We start from the raw sequence: 13,751 nt of genomic DNA, 5'->3' as shown, positions 1-13,751 counted from the left end.
GATCAATTCTTTTTCTTTTCAATGAATCTCTAGCTAAAGGAAGAGTTGAGAATGCAATTTCTTGAAAAAAAAAACTTTCCTTCAACGTGTAACTGAAAAGAATTTTTTTTTGTCTTTTTCAATGCACTCAAACGAAGCTACTAATTATGCTCACAAAATAAATCCCTTTTGTTTCAACACTCAAAACTAGAAAAAACAATTTTTGCAAAAGAGAAACTAGAATTTCTAGAAAACACACTCAAAACTATGAAAAATCTACTCTTGAGATCTAACTTCTAAAAACGAATGAAATGAAAGCTTCAAATGTTTTTGAGGATGTTTTTACTTAGTTATTCAGCAAACTAAGAATTAGTTCGTTCAGAAGAAACAAATCAATCAAAAACACCCAGCTATAAAAAATGAAATTCACAACTTATGAGCAAGTTCATTCAAAGTTTTGCAAAGAGAAACAAAATCGATTTCTCACCAAAGGATGGTATTACTAACCAGCCAGACTTATCAAGAAGACAAAAGATTCTAGGGTGATCTAAGGTCTCTTAGGCTTCTAAGCTTCAAGTCACTTCAAAGACTGAGTGAAGACCAAACCAAGCATGCAAAAACTTCTAGAAATTCATCCAAAACACAACACCAATGGAACTTACTTATGAGAGGCTTTTGACAAGATATATGTAGATTTGGGCAAAGGATAAAGGTAACAACAAACAAACCTAAACTAAACTGGATGAAAAGATTTAAAGATTTAAAGATTTTAACAGGTTCCGCAGGCCCCCAGTAGAACTAGGTGCGGTACCGCTCTGTGGAGTGAAGTAACAGTGCGGACAGGTCCACACTGTAACTCAAGCAGAACGTGCGGTCCTCATAAAAAATTTTAAAAACAAAAAATCAATCCATGACTGACAAACCACCCAATTCCACACACATAAAGCAAAAACCAGAAACAAAAAGAAAAAGTTTCTCAAATCAAAAGTAAAGGAAAATTAAACAATCAAATCCCGTCCCCAGTGGAGTCACCAATTTGTTAAGCGGATAAATCATTCTTGTGGACAAGACCAATCTCCCTAGTATCAATTGATATCTAGCAACAAGTAGGACAAGCAAATTTACTCTTCTCTAAACATATTAGGATTCATTAATAAAAACTAAGAGGTGTTTTAGACCCTACCTTAAGTCCAACGCTAGTTTGTGGTAGCCTTGCTCCAGCAGCTTCAAAGAGTTTCCTTTCAATAACCTACAAAAACAAACAAGCACACATCAAAGAACACCTGCATAGCTAATATAATAAATCATGTTCATCATAGTGATCAAGGAGTCTATGAAATAAACCATTAAACACAACTTATTGAGAAAAATAAACTTGATTGTATTAACTTTGAGAAAGAAGACTTTACAACCTTGGTGCCTTGATGCTGTACAAGCTCTTCCCAGGGTCCAGGCAGGAATCTCCTCTACTTTGACAAGCCTCACTCTCTCCCAAATGATATCAAAAGGTATGTGATCTTTCCTCTCAAAAGCTCAATTAGGAAGACTAAGTTCCAACAACATTTACCCTCAAAAATATTCAGCTCTTAACCTCCCAAGTAACCAGCCCAAAGCTTCATTTTATAGTGAAAGGGAAGGAGGTTACCAGGTCCACCATTGAAGGGATAGAGTCCTTCTTCAAGGGGATAAGCTCCTCACATCAAGGGGTTAGCTCCTTACGGAATGGGATGCATGAACCTGTTGAGGGCCCGAAAATCGGGTCGACAACAAGGGAAATACCCACCCGGTCCGGACTTTGGTTGGCAGCTCCTTATCCGTTTGGTATAGCGGGTCCAACTGGGGATAATGGGACCAGTTTCCCAATCTAAGGGTGTATGTGTGTGTGTGCAGAATTGGATGTTGCTGATCTAAGAATACTTAAAGCCAATTTAATTCAAACTTTTAAACTAACTCTATGCTATTGTAATCTAATGAGAAACAACACATCTAATCTATGCTAACCCGGGGTGTATTCCTTCTATTATGCGATCTAAAGAGATTTCAAACAATAACTGGTAATAAAGATCATTCAGCTATCATAAGAATAGAAATCAATTAAGATAAACCACTTTGCATAAAAAGTTAGGCAAAACAGTTGTGAACAGCATATCGTATAATAAGTTATTCATATATCAGACATAAATAAATGGCTCCAACGTACAGAAGTGCCAAATGGTAACTCATACATTCATGCAGTAACATATAAACAACTGAAAACTGTATATCACTTCAAGAATATAAGCAAAAATGGCCAAGAGATAAAAGTACCATTTATGGCTAATCCTACTCATAAGCTTCAAGCAAAAACGATTTATCTCTACTTGTTCTAACATCTACTAAGAGTACAAAAGTGCAACATCAGTAGCAGACATCAAATGCAAACATTAATAAATCTCGATCCATCCATTCATCAAAACCTCCTCTGAGGGTGCAGAAGTGCATGTTCCGAGGACAAGTTTTTGACAAATTTCTGGACCCTTCTCCAAATGCAATGAGAAGGGTTAAAATACTACTTCCTAATTCTAATAATAGTGTATTTACAAAATTTAGGATGTGGTTTTCAAATGACCGTCCTTTTTCTAATCTAATTCTAAAGAAAAAACAACATTCTAAAATAAAGGCTACTTCTGAATCTGATCCTTAAAGCTGCAAGTGTTCATCATGGGCTTGAGGAGAGTTGGCTGGCTGACTTCTGCGCTGAGCTGGGCTGCGGAAACAGAATCTATGAGAGCTGGCACTACTTTTTCGGCCGCGTTTATGATGCATTTCACAGCCATCCATTGACTATGCGACTTGACCAAGTATGCCCAGTAACACTCCCAATTTAACCTGTTTAATGCTTGGATAGCTTTTCCCTTATCCTGCGCCTTCTGCTTCCATTCTGTTTCCAGTCGTAGTTTATTTGGTAGGTACCCCGGGGTGGTCTCTTCGATTAAATTGGCCCTGTGTAAATTCTCATTTACACAGTCAATAAGAATGCTTGCTTGCGTCAGGCCACCTTCTGAACAGGTTTGATATGCAATTTCTCGAGCCAAAAGTTTATCGGGCATGTACAGAGGTAGGACATGAGGAGGGACGGTGCTTCCAAACACTCTAATATAGGTGAACCATTCTTCCCCAAACCATCTTGCGATGGGGATGATATCTATCTGTGCTTCGGGTGAGCACCTCGGGGGGTCTTCATCATACATCATTCTATACAAGGGTAAGATAAGCCCGTGACAAATCTAGTAGAAATGTGGGACGAACTGAGAATCCCATAACATCTTATGATAAACATGGATAGGTAATGGGTCTTGGGTAGTCCATTTCCAACCCATAGTGGGAAATTTAGACACATAACAAATAGAATCCATAACATATGCGGACAGATAAAAAGGAGGATAGATCCTTTGAGACAAGGATCTCTTAGATCGGTAATTGATAATAGCCGTGTATAGATTATCAGAAAATATCTTGGCCCAATCCATAATATCGACATTTGTGGTAGCATCGTTTTTGTCTTTTTTGAGTGGCTCCTCTTTTTTGGACCAATCTTTGGTGGTCTCTGCTAGGTTTGGGTTCTCTGCCACAAATTTCTTAACGAATTGTGCATTGTAAGTCGCCTGCGGTTAAGGAAGATGATACATAAGCTTTAAATCTTGTGTAGCGAATGAGCCGATGAGCCCATGTCCTTGAATCTTGAATTGTCTGTTGTTCATCTCTGCATTGTCAAGTATCCACTTGATCATATCCGTATATGGTAGAATTTTGGGCCTTGCTGCTATCCGGTGAATAAATGAACATGCTAGCTCTTCTAACAATGCATTTGAAAATATCATCATGGAAAAATATTTGTTCATCAGATTCATCATAGACATCGGGCTTTAGATCATACCTTTGTGTACTGACACTTTTTGAAAGAGAAAGAGTTTACTGTTCTAACCTTGGCATCTGCATTTGTTGATTTGCAACGATATTATCTGACCTTGTATCAAAGTCATCCCCTGGTTCCAAGGCAAGCTTTCCTCCAGCATTCTCTCTTTTGTCTTCTTGCATTAGAGCATGCATGTCTCCTAGGCTTTGGGAACTTTCTTCATCATGGCTGATTTGTATATTCAAATTGGAATTCTCATCCACATTAGAAGAAAATGAGACAAATCTTGGACTCATTTCTGCTTGATCAGACATAGGATGCAGGGAATGCTCAGCATAATCGGAAGATTCTTCATCCATGAGTTCACTTTCAAGATCATACTTTAGACAATTAAGATGAAATCGCATATTAAAATCCCTAACAGATTCATCTTGTTTCCGTAGATAATCAATTTCATCATATACCTGGTCATAGTCATAACAATCAAATTCACAAATGAAAGTCTTGACGAATTGGTCCCAGCTGTGAATTGAGGCAATTGGGAGGGTTCTGCACCATTTTCTAGCTTCCGCTGTGAATGTAAGAGTAAAAATTCTGCATAAAACACCTTCATCAATTCTTTGAACATCCGAACTTGAAACTCTTTGAATAAATTGAAGAGCATGATTAAAAGCAGAATAATTATTCTTACCATTGAATTTTACCTGAGACAAGAGTCTTACCACTTCAGGTGGAGTGTTGGAAGAGGTAGGAACCTGGATGCAACTCCAAATGGGAAGTTTGTGAGCAGCCATCCTGATTCAAATGTTACAATTGAAAATCATTCCAACAGACACTATGTTCAGGCCCTCCTTCTAGCGCCAAATATGTTGAGGGCCCGAAAATTGGGTCGACAACAAGGGGGATACCCACCCGGTCTAGACCTTGGTTGGCAGCTCCTTATCCGTTTGGTATAGCGGGTCCGACTGGGGATAATGGGACCAGTTTCCCAATCTAAGGGTGTATGTGTGTGTATGTAGAATTGGATGTTGCTGATCTAAGAATACTTAAAGCTAATTTAATTCAAACTTTTAAACTAACTCTATGCTATTGTAATCTAATGAGAAACAACACATCTAATCTATGCTAACCCGGGGTGTATTCCTTCTATTATGCGATCTAAAGAGATTTCAAACAATAACTGGTAATAAAGATCATTCAGCTATCATAAGAATAGAAATCAATTAAGATAAACCACTTTGCATAAAAAGTTAGGCAAAATAGTTGTGAACAACATATCGCATAATAAGTTATTCATATATCAGACATAAATAAATGGCTCCACTGTATAGAAGTGCCAAATGGTAACTCATACATTCATGCAGTAACATATAAACAACTGAAAACTGTATATCACTTCAAGAATATAAGCAAAAATGGCCAAGAGATAAAAGTACCATTTATGGCTAATCCTACTCATAAGCTTCAAGCAAAAACGATTTATCTCTACTTGTTCTAACATCTACTAAGAGTACAAAAGTGCAACATCAGTAGCAGACATCAAATGCAAACATTAATAAATCTCGATCCATCCATTCATCAAAACCTTCTCTGAGGGTGCAGAAGTGCATGTTCCGAGGACAAGTTTTTGACAAATTTCTGGACCCTTCTCCAAATGCAATGAGAAGGGTTAAAATACTACTTCCTAATTCTAATAATAGTGTATTTACAAAATTTAGGATGCGGTTTTCAAATGACCGTCCTTTTTCTAATCTAATTCTAAAGAAAAAACAACATTCTAAAATAAGGCTACTTCTGAATCCGATCCTTAAAGCTGCAAGTGTTCATCATGGGCTTGAGGAGAGTCGGCTGGCTGACTTCTGCGCTGAGCTGGGCTGCGGAAACAAAATCTATGAGAGCTGGCACTACTTTTTCGGCCGCGTTTATGATGCATTTCACAGTCATCCATTGACTATGCAGCTTGACCAAGTATGCCCAGTAACACTCCCAATTTAACCTTGTTTAATGCTTGGATCACTTTTCCCTTATCCTGCGCCTTCTGCTTCCATTCTGTTTCCAGTCGTAGTTTATTTGGTAGGTACCCTAGGGTGGTCTCTTCGATTAAATTGGCCCTGTGTAAATTCTCATTTACACAGTCAATAAGAATGCTTGCTTGCGTCAGGCCACCTTCTGAACAGCTTTGATATGCAATTTCTCGAGCCAAAAGTTTATCGGGGATGTACAGAGGTAGGACATGAGGAGGGACGGTGCTTCCAAACACTCTAATATAGGTGAACCATTCTTCCTCGAACCATCTTGCGATGGGGATGATATCTATCTGTGCCTCGGGTGAGCACCTCGGGGGGTCTTCATCATACATCATTCTATACAAGGGTAAGATAAGCCCGTGACAAATCTGGTAGAAATGTGGGACGAACTGAGAATCCCATAACATCTTATGATAAACATGGATAGGTAATGGGTCCTGGGTAGTCCATTACCAACCCATAGTGGGAAATTTAGACACATAACAAATAGAATCCATAACATATGCGGATAGATAAAAAGGAGGATAGATCCTTTGAGACAAGGATATCTTAGATCGGTAATTAATAATAGCCGTGTATAGATTATCAGAAAAGATCTTGGCCCAATCCATAATATCGACATTTGTGGCAGCATAATTTTTGTCTTTTTTGAGCGGATCCTCTTTTCTGGACCAATCTTTGGTGGTCTCTGCTAGGTTTGGGTTCTCTACCACAAATTTCTTAACGAATTGTGCATTGTAAGTCGCCTGCGGTTCAGGAAGATGATACATAAGCTTTAAATCTTGTGCAGCGAATGATCCGATGAGCCCATGTCCTTGAATCTTGAATTGTCTGTTGTTCATCTCTGCATTGTCAAGTATCCACTTGATCATATCCGTATATGGTAGAATTTTGGGCCTTGCTGCTATCCGGTGAAGAAATGAACATGCTAGCTCTTCTAAGGACGCCTCAGAAGAGCGTTGTGAGCCCGCGACAACATCAATCTTCATTATTCTGTGATTCTCTTCTTGAAGCAGTCTGTACATGCTTTCCCATGTCGATATCCCTGCGTCTCTGTTACAGGCTGTGTCTGTATACAAAGGTGCCATCTCCTTCGTCTTTTCCTTTGCCTCAGAGCCTTGAGCTTTATTTTTCTTTCCCATTTCTTCCTGCGTTTGGCTTTGAATCGTCTTTAGTTCTTTGTTTCTGCAACTCACGAATGAAATGGAAATGACTGATCAAGAAAGGTGATGGGAGAGTTTTAAATGCAACAGATATATCAAATATGCCACCTTACGTGAAGTAATTCTTTACAAGAGCACGCGTCTACATTTCATTTAATAGCTGACAACTAATTCCTTTACTATCATTAAAAGCGCATGATCTTGAGTCAGATTATGGTAAGTGATTTTTCTTTGAATATCGTGCCCGAAGGATTCGTGATGAAGTGATTTATGATTTGCTTACGTAACATCGCAGATCGCGCCATCGCAAATTGCACCATCGCAGATTGCGCAAACATACGAATACAATATCTCAGCGATCGCAACATCGCAGGTCGCAGAAGTTTAATGCTTGCCAAATCTTGTCAGCTCATTTCTGCGATATGCGATCTTGCGATCGGTGTTATCGCAGATCGGTAAATCTTGAAGTTTTTCCTTTTATGAGTATTACTTTATTGCGATGCGATATTATGCTTAACAAGAGAGTCTTGCGCATACCGATATTATAGAGAAATGGAGGCATTTCCTATCTTTTTGCAACGCGGCTTTAAAGATTTTTCCCTTATCATAGACTTTGGTTTTAAACATATTCAAAAATTTTTCCTAAGCTTACGACGGTAACCTTATTTTGAAGAAAGGAAACTCTTGTTTTTCCTAAAAATTAACTAAGGGTCCCCATTCATTTAGTATTTTGGACAAAACTTAAATGAAAAAGGGGGGGGGGTTGTTGCTGGCCACAACAGAACCCTCAAGGAGCGAACTTGCCAGCGTAAGATTCCCTCTAGAAGCTTCCAGAATTGACTCAAAGTGAGTTTTTAAGAATAAACTTGCGCCTTTTTAACTTTTACAGGGGTTCGCACCCATAAAGGCAGATACAGAGCGGTCAGGTGCGCAGGGGACATGACTAATGGGTGCGGTACTGCAGGTAATGCTAAGAGAAAGTGCGAAACTAGAGTTTTAGAGATTTTTAAGGACTTTCTCTCATTTTCAAAGCTTGATATGCAGAGCTGAGGCTTAAGACTTGCAAAGGAGGTATGTATGAGTGATGATAGACTCATGGTGACAATTTTTTGTGTAACAATTACACCTCTTTGTTCCTTTTTTAGAAGCTTTGTCATACTGTTAGAGCTGATTATCTTTCCCAGTTTCCCTGTAATACCCCTTAATTCAACTTCCTTTCTTTCTGCATAAAATTTCATGAAAAGTTCTTGAAAATTAAAAGCTATTGTACCCAAGGATTGTAGCCATTGGACTCCTAGTACAACATCAGCACCTCCCATTGGAATGGAAAGCATTGGGCTAGTCATTACATATTCTCCCATGGATAGCTTGATATTATGGCACTTTCCAGAGAAATTTATTGTTCCTCCATTTGCAACCATCACTTGACACTCTGGTGCTGGATATAGGAAGCAATTCAATTCTTTTTCTACCTTACAACGAATAAAATTGTGGGTACTTCCTGAATCAATCAACACTATTACCTTTTTCTTCTTGATTTGTCCTTCTATCTTGATGGTTTGAGGAGTGTTAATTCCAGCCAATACATTACAAGATATGGTTGGATTCATTTCTTCTTTATCTAGGCTTTGTTCCTGGAGTATATCCTCTTCTTTTGACCTTTCTTGCTCCTTTTCTTCTTCCTCTTCACAATCTATGTAGAATAATTTCTTCTTAGCACACTTATGACCTTTAGTGTTTTGCTATCACAACTGTAATAAAGCCCTTTTGCTCTTTTTTCTTCCAATTGTTGTGGTGTCAACCTTATAGGTTGTGGAAGACTAGGGGCAACAACACTTCAATCCTATGCTCCTCTGGAATACTTTTTACCCTTATGTTCAATTTTTGGAACTCCTCAATGTGCTCCATTATTGAACCCTTTTGTCTGAGACTTATCAATTGGCTAAAAAAAGTGTTGCTTTTTGTATCCTCATAATGTGCTGCCAATTCTTCCGTAAAAAATTCCCAAGTGATAATTTGTTTATGAGAGCAAAGCCATTGATACCATACAAACTGATTTGGTTCCAAATATAAATTTGCAATACGTACCTTTTGTGTGTTTTGCACATTATTGAGACCGAAAAATTGCTCCATCTATAATATCCATGTCGCAGGATCGTTGCCATTGAACTTCCTCATATCTATTTTTGGAATATGGTGGGTCTTTGGTCCAACATTAGAATCTATGAAATCATGATTAACATTTCTTTTGTTCGCATCATGAGTTTCCTTTACTACCCTTTCACCATTAGTAAGTATTTCTTGCAGAAAATTTGTCAAATCTGTCTTCAAATCTATCTTCAAATCGTCAATCTTAGCTACCATGACCTTTATCTTAGATTCCATGCCATTTATCTCAGCTTCTATTAGCTTTTGTGAGAGTGAAATTTGTTGCACTTGGTCTTGTAATTTTGATATATCAAGTAGCATTTCTTCCTCTTCTTTATGAGTCATGCTAGAGCTTTCAGGTTGCTTACTAGGTGTTTGCATTTTCTTTCCTCAGGGAATCAGTTACTGATAATAATGCTCTACTATGCCCTTTGAATTCCTTCAAAATAAATTTTCAAACCAAGCTTAAGCAAAAAAAAAAAAAAAAAAAATCTGCGCACCTTTTTTCACTTTGTAGGAGCTCGATATTGCCTTTGATGTATCTCTGTAATTTCGGATCTTCCAGTTCTAAAACTGCAACCTACAGTAGCCCTCTGTGTCTTCTTTCCAATGCCACCAGTCTGATCCCAATTGGATTCTCCAAGGAAGAGTTATGCCAAATCTCCCACAGTGACCTGATTATAGACTAGTTCAGTAGAGCGAACTTGTACGACGTGCCACATGTCCCTGTTTCGACCTTTGGCTTTGAAAAATATATACAAGAAACTATAGTCTGTACCTTCTTACGAATTTTTAATCGGATTCCCAGAGAGAAAGTTATGACAATTTTCCCCAAGTCACCTGTTTGGAATGTAATTCAAGATTTTGCAAAAATACCAACTTCCTCAGATCATATTTCCACAAATAGAGCGCGAAAAGCTCTAAAATTTGGACTCAAGCTTCAGTGCGATTTCCTCTCAAATGGGGTTTTTTTTTTTAGCTTCTGAAACGTTGCAGAAAAAAAGTTATAGCGAAAATGCCACGATGATCTATTTGGAGTAGCGAAACCCTAGAATCCAAAGCTCTGATACCAAATGTTATGAAACCAGCTCACAAAAAGATAGAAAAGATAGATCAATGCCTTAGAATTCAGCCTCTTCGAGGGGGCAACCTCCTTTACATTACACAAATGAATGATTCTTTGATGATTCAAATGACAAAACCTCCTTTCTATATATAGGAGTCTAAGGAGTCATAATATAACCCAGCAGACCTAACAATAATAATATAAAGCCACAAAAATAACAATAGAGGGATTCTATGGGGCACAGTAATAACAATATGGGGACAATAGGGGCACAACAGTATTTATAAGGGATACAACTACACTAGTAATGGGGTAATCACTAGTATTATAGGGACCTAACATTATTCAACTATGATACTTTCTTAATAATATAAAAAGATTTGATATTCTATTGTAAAATAATTTACATACATAAGACTTAAAATTATCAATCATTTAATTAACAATTTAGATTTGGCCATTATCCATTGATATTGTATTTGGAGTAGATATTGTCTCAAATAAAAAAATATGTTATGCCACTAATGTTCATCCCAATTGTTGTTGAAAATGGATTTCCCATATGACTTTAAAAGGTCATTAAATATAACTGTAAGCAATATCTCATGTAATTGTGCAACTTTGGTTATGCCACTAATGTTCATCATTGTTTTTGAAAAGGGATTTCCCATATGACTTTAAAAGGTCGTTAAATATAGTTCTAAGCAATATCTCATGTAAATTATTGTGCAACTTTGGTCTAAGAAGAGTTTTGCCTGACTGGCCGATGGTGGTTATATTGGTTTTATTATCTCATGCATACTAATCATAATAAGTATGCCACTTAAAATAGTAAGAAGTATGGCCTAGAGCTTATCCACCTCAGGTATGCTATAGTTCCTTGCTCACATATTAGCAAGTCCAATGATAAGATCCATATGATAATTTGTATCATCATCCTACATTGCAATGAAGCAATAACCAAAATTTTAGACTGATTTTTCTTCCATGGATAATGTTGCATTGAAATATTTTATTTAAGGGAGGAGAAGTTGTGTAATTAGTAGAGGATAATAGGGATCATTAATGAGGAAAGTTAGAGAATACGTTTTCAAACTTAATAGGATTCATGTGAAAGCTTGAAGGTAGATTTTGAACACCATGTTGCAATGTGGTGATCAATTTGTCAATCTGTTCAACATCATCATCATTATCATCATCATCATCATATAATGTACAAGAAGGGTTCACATATGTATCCTTCTCATCCATGACAATCTTCATCCCGTTTTCTGGCTCGAAAAACGGAATATGAACTTTATCAATTGCCTATGCAAATTTGCTTGAATTTGGATTTGAATTCCAATTTGGAATGGTAATGCCATATGTATTAGCTTTTAAAATGGAGGTTGTAAGAATCAGGGACATGTGACTGGGATCATGGGAAGAAAAGTGGAGGGGCTTTGGGAAACGCTTAGGGGAAGACTAGAATGGTGAGCCTTCTCTTGTAGTTACATCCTGAGGGAAGCTGAAAGTAAGTTGCTTCACCTGATTTGAAAATAAATCCTCAAACCTAAATCCTTAAATGAGTTAGTGATTTGCAAATCTAATTTACTGAAATTTGATATTTTTGTACATAGTAAATTGTGGTAATATTTGTTGTCATGTAAGATGGAAATGAAAAGTATATAATCATAGAAAGGGAAGGGAAGGGAAAAAGGAAGGGGATTTAATTACTTATTTGATTCTAGCCCAAGAGACATAATCTTTAAATGTTAGACATTTCTGTAAAACCAAACAATTGACAATAGACTCTAGAAGTTCTCAGGCCTTAGTATCCCCTGCAAACTTGATTGCTACTATGTATTCTTCTATTTTTGAAATAAAACCATTTGCCTCAGCTGGATTTCTGTCCAATAGACCTTCAAATTTATACATTTCCCATGTGAGACAATGGTGAATATTATGTGGAAATTAATGAAGTGTGCACATGGGTGCCTTCTTTTCAGGGGGATCTTGTGATGCTCCATAGTTCTCAGTAAATTGAGGGATAGCCATTTGGGTGTTGCACTTGGTTCCCAGTGTTCTAACTAGCAATGGATTCTAGAAGTAAGCACACATTGAATCTACATACAGCCTAGCAATGACATTGTTTAGAGCATTCAAAGAAACATCAACCTCACCATTCTAGAAGGAATCACCAAAGACATTTTCAGCATCTGGGATTACACGATTCTCCATTACTTGAACTTGCAAATGTGGGTTGATTTTATTGGATGTTGATGCTGCCACTCTTGACATTTCTTGCCCAATATTCCAATCCCAAAAGAGGAATTGTCTACTAAGATTTCTCGTCTCAATAATGTCATCATCTGTTATAGTATGCTTTCCCTGGCTCCCATGAGTCTAAGTTCTTTAGAAGCTCACATCCCAGAGCACCATCCCCCATAATAAATAATTTTGCATCTTCCAACTTTTTATGCACCCTTTTTCCATGCTTTCCCTGGCTCCCATGAGTCTAAGTTCTTTATAAGCTCACATCCCAGAGCACCATCCCCCATAACAAATAATTTTTCATCTTCCAACTTTTTATGCACATTTTTTCCAAATACAGAAATCTAAGCATCATAATGACTATTCAAAGGTATCACATCTTTTGGCCCAAGGGGTTACATAGGAAGAGATTCCAATGAATCGAAGTAGAAGAATGACACAAGTAGCAATATAGAAATTTATATTAGACAATAAACAATTGAATTTTCTTCTACCTTGCCCTTCCTGCCAAAGGGTACACTTCCATTTATATTTAAGAGAAATACATAAAAAGTGTAAGTAGGGTGCCAAAGAAATAAAACTTGCAATATTGATGAAATTTTTCATAACAAGATTTTACAACCTCCTGCCTAACGATTCCACCAAACATAGATTCCATGGGATTCAACACTTGATGGGAACCACTTGCAAAATGTTTGAATACATTTACAAAAAAATTTGATATAAGGAAAAAAATTATTTATATGATTTCTAATAACAATACATAAACAACAAACTTGGAGAAGACTACTGCTAGTAATTGAAGTTGGTCCATTCACTCTCTTCAAGAAACAATGGAAGAAAGATAGAATTGGGACAATCAGGCATGTAAAACAATATCAACAATGAAATCCTTGCCTGAAGACTTGTATGCAAAGGTTTACTCTCACATGATTATAACACCTTTTAGAAGATATTTCAATAGTTATTGGGTCGTCAGCTTCATTTCGCTATTGCCTTTAATTTGCAAATGAACAAATGGGTAGATCAAGGTAATAAATTGCAGTTTGGTACAAGTCCTATGTGTTTCTACACCAAAAATATACAGCGATATTCTTCTTTCCATGTCATAAAGCACATCTATAATCAGGTTGTTATGGTTACCAGTGGTTGGTCATTACATGCTACCAATCTCTCTTCCTCTAGTTATCTCCCATCACCAACACAAGAAGCAGCGCAAG

General features: G+C 37.2%; 1 pseudogene; it reads right to left on the bottom strand.

The window, feature by feature from the left end:
• Positions 1 to 11,123: 11,123 nt before the first annotated feature.
• Positions 11,124 to 13,222, bottom strand: LOC149240317 (ubiquitin-activating enzyme E1 2-like; annotated as a pseudogene).
• Between the last annotated feature and the right edge of the window lie 529 nt (positions 13,223 to 13,751).

Source organism: Pinus tabuliformis, chromosome 8 (genome assembly GCF_031772625.1).
Source record: "Pinus tabuliformis cultivar Carrire ecotype Pingquan chromosome 8, CPIR1, whole genome shotgun sequence".
Classification (NCBI taxonomy): Eukaryota; Viridiplantae; Streptophyta; class Pinopsida; order Pinales; family Pinaceae; genus Pinus; species Pinus tabuliformis.
The sequence above is the reverse complement of the archived record's forward strand: the minus strand, read 5'-3'. Positions and strand labels throughout refer to the sequence as shown.